This window comes from Myotis lucifugus, unplaced genomic scaffold, assembly GCF_000147115.1.
Source record: "Myotis lucifugus unplaced genomic scaffold, Myoluc2.0 scaffold_22, whole genome shotgun sequence".
NCBI classification, from domain to species: domain Eukaryota; kingdom Metazoa; phylum Chordata; class Mammalia; order Chiroptera; family Vespertilionidae; genus Myotis; species Myotis lucifugus.
Window position 1 is genome coordinate 7,662,075 of NW_005871070.1, and position 4,210 is coordinate 7,666,284.

The window sequence follows — 4,210 nt, forward strand, 5'->3', positions numbered from 1 at the left end:
GAGGGACAACTCCACCACCCCCCCAGAGTGCATGAATTATCATGCACCAGCCCTCTAGCTTAAGATATAAGAGTAAGGCATCAAGATCTCATAACTTAACTAGAGGTCCCGGTGCTCGAAATTCATGACCTTGGGGGGGGGGGAGAGTCTCTCAGCCCCGCCTGCACCTTCTCGCAGTCCGGGACCCCTGAGGGGTCCTTAGCACTGTGGCAGAGGCGGAAGAGACTCTGCCACTGCCACTGCACTTGCCATCCATGAGCCTGGCTTCTGGCTGAGCGGAGATCCCCCTGTGGGAGTGCACTGACCACCAGGGGGCAGCTACTTCATTGAGTGTCTGCCCCCTGGTGGTCAGTGAGCATCATAGCGACCAGTTATTCCGCCATTTGGTCGATTTGCATATTAGGGTTTATTGTACAGGATACCAATAAAGGCTATTTAGAGAAGGTGTATTAAATACAGGCCATTAAAGTGGGCTTACTAATGCTCCTTTGAATTGAATGAAGTGAATTAACTTTCTGAAATAACAAACCAGACTCAGAGAAAGACCCTGGACCCAGGCTCAGTGTGTGTTCAATTGTTAGTGAGAAGGCACACTCCCAGCAGACAGCAACCCCCAGGACAGGAGCCCATGAGGGTCAGGGAGACTACTGGCAATGATATTTTAGAAAAGTCCCTCTAGATCAGTGGTTCTCAACCTTGGCTGCACATTGGAATCACCTGGGAATCTTTTTAAAATCCTGATTTCTGGGCTTCATCCTCCGGAAATTCTGTTTCTTTGTTACTAATGTTGTGGCCCCACCCCATAACAAAGAAACAGAATTTCTGGAGGATGAGGCCCAGAAATCAGGATTTAAAAAAGATTCCCAGGTGATTCCAATGTGCAGGCCAAGGTTGAGAACTACTGGCTTAGGTAAACAGCTTCCCAATGTGCCAGTCTCTGTAGGAAACCTGATTTAGGAAATTTGTGGATTTTCCCATATCAAAGACTTTGCTGGCCTTTCATTAGCCAAGCTAACATAGTCTGGTGCTGTTGAAGAAGGTCCCATTCTTTTTTTTTTTTTTAATAAAGAAAACATAGTATATTCTTAGACTGGATAGACTTCTTAGAATGTGCCTCTAAATGGCTAAAAATCCACCTCTAGAATGAGACAGGATGGGTTTCTAAATGACAATATCCACAGCTGGTTATATCATGGGTAATTTGACATTTAAATTTCTGATTTATAAGGTTGAACTGAATCCTTGGACGAAGGTCACAGTGCTAACATTTTTAGCTGACTATAGTTTTTCTTTAAAGTTTAAAGCTTCAAGGAAGATCCTGTCCTAAAATAGAAGACACACAATCAGAATTTAGAAAAAGTATTTGTCACCCAAAGCAAATATTTGCTACATACGAGGCTGTAGTAGTCCTGTGATTTTGCTTTTTTTTTTTTTTGCTTTTTTTTTTAAATTAAATCTTTATTGTTCAGATTATTACATTTGTTCCTCTTTTTTCCCCCCATGACTCCCCTCCTTCCAGCTCCCACCCCACCCTCCGCCCTCACTCCCCACCCACTGTGTTCATCCATATGTGCACGATTTTTGTCCAGTCTCTTCCCGCATCTCCCACACCCCTTTTCCCCCCAAGAATAGTCAGTCCATTCCCTTTCTATGTCCCTGATTCTATTATAGTCACCAGTTCATTCTGTACATCAGGTTATTTATTCACTTGATTCTTAGATTCATTTGTTGATAGATGCATATTTGTTGTTCATAATTTGTATCTTTACCTTTTTCTTCTTCTTCCTCTTCTTAAAGGATACCTTTCAGCATTTCATATAATACTGGTTTGGTGGTGATGAACTCCTTTAGCTTTTCCTTATCTGTGAAGCTCTTTATCTGACCTTCAATTCTGAATGATAGCTTTGCTGGATAAAGTACTCTTGGTTGTAGGTTCTTGGTATTCAGCACTTTGAATATTTCTTGCCATTCCCTTCTGGCCTGCAAAGTTTCTGTTGAGAAATCAGCTGACAGTCGTATGGGTATTCCCTTGTAGGTAACTGAGTTTCTTTCTCTTGCTGCTTTTAAGATTCTCTCTTTGTCTTTTGCTCTTGGCATTTTAATTATGATGTGTCTTGGTGTGGTCCTCTTTGGATTCCTTTTGTTTGGGGTTCTCTGCGCTTCCTGGACTTGGAAGTCTATTTCTTTCACCAGGTGGGGGAAGTTTTCTGTCATTATTTCTTCAAATAGGTTTTCAATATCTTGCTCTCTCTCATCTTCTGGTACCCCTATAATTCTGATGTTGGTACGTTTGAAGCTGTCCCAGAGGCTCCTTACACTATCTTCGTATTTTGGGGTTCTTCTTTCATTTTGCTTTTCCGGTTGGGTGTTTCTTGCTTCTTCGCATTTCAAATCTTTGACTTGATTCTTGCGCTCCTCTGGTTTGCTGTTGGGAGTCTGTATAATATTCTTTATTTCAGTCAATGTATGCTTACTTTCTAGATGGTCCTTTATCACACCATCGAGGGTCTCATTAGATTTCCTGTACAACTCATCAAGTTTATCGACAGACTCTAGAAGCCTCTTGAGAGACCTCAAAAGTGTGGTTCTGAACTCAATATCCTCCCTTGATAGTTTTGTCCTGTTTCTTTGTCTCCGCATTTTTTACGCTTTCTTGGTACACCCCCTAGTGGTCTTTGTGCGCAGTCTTGTTGTAGTTAAGCCTTGATTGTTATAGTTAATACTAGAGGGATTTGACCTCCAAGCCGACTGGCTGTGCTAATCTAGCCTTTGCCTGAGGCTATCCGGCAAATGGCTCTGTGCAGGGCTTGGGCGGGGCGGGTCCCATGGGATCAACAGGGTGGAGGAGGGAGCAGTTATGGCTGCTCTCAGTCCGTCCCCAGGGGCTCTGCCTCTCTGTCCCAGCAACAGCTGCAAACCTCGGAGGGACCGTAGCCAGACAGTCCTGCTTCTCCCGTTTGAGTCTGGGTCCCTAGAGACTCGCCCGGCTCTGGAGCTCTGAGTCTGAGGCTCCCTCCGGATTGAAACAGACAACCGCGCCCTCAGCCACCAGCCCGCGCCGGGGGGGCGCCCTCCGCACCTTAGTATTTTACTTCAGCACTGCGCCTCCTCTGATTCTCGGTTCCTCCTAGTTGTAGAACTTCCATTCAGCCAGCCTTCCTGTGGTTCTGGATGATGTCCGTTCCGTCTTTTAGTTGTATTTTTGAAGTGGTTGTTAGAGGCCGCAAACTCCGGCGTTAACCTATGCCGCCATCTTGGTTTCTCCCTGGCTCAATTCTTTAACCTTTCTAGATATGTCTGCTATCTACATTTGGGGGTCAATGTTTTCTTGATAAGATGAAGCAGCTTATAACACAAAAGCCTAATGATGCAAATCGAGAATTTTCAATTATGTAATAATAACAACTTATAAGCAATTCATTAGGAAATATCTACTCCATTAATAGGAATCTTTACCATTCTTAATTTTAACATTAGAAGCTAAGCCATTTTTATTTTACTGTCCTGCTAAAAACAGTCAATATTGGTCAGTGAAACTTCTGTTTCTAAGTGTTAAATAAATGTCCTTCTACAAAGAGTAAGAATGATCCATAAAATACCATAGAAAGCCATTATCACAATCTTTTGTTCATGAGATTCTATTTTTATAAATTACCTTCTTTATTACTACTTCTTCTAACCTTACCTTTTAATAACTCACTTTATGAACACTCTGCCCATCAAAATAAAATTGGACATATCCCAAATTAAACTTATCTCACCCAAACCACCACCTCCTCCAGAGTTCCATGTCAGTGGGTAGTGTCACCTTGCATCCAGTGGCACAGTTAATACTTCCTTCTTCCTCCTCTGACCTTCCTGCACAGTCTATCAGTCATCAAATGCTGCTGATTTTACTTCCTAAGTATCTCTTCATCTTTCCTGCACCATCCTAGTGCTACCTGGACATAGCCTGCTAAATGATATCCCTACATTTACTCTTATCAATTCCAGGTCACTTTTCTACATAAAGAATGTAAGAGTAAAATTTCTATTTCAGGCAAAGGTAAATTAACATGGAACAGATTTACCCTTTCACAAGAAAAACTAAAAGACTAGAAAAAATAAGTGGAACAAAAGTTATCAAAACATTGGACATTAGGTTACCAGGCAATACAGAAGCAACCGAGACAAAGGAAACACAATGAGTCCATGATGACTAGCTTATTAT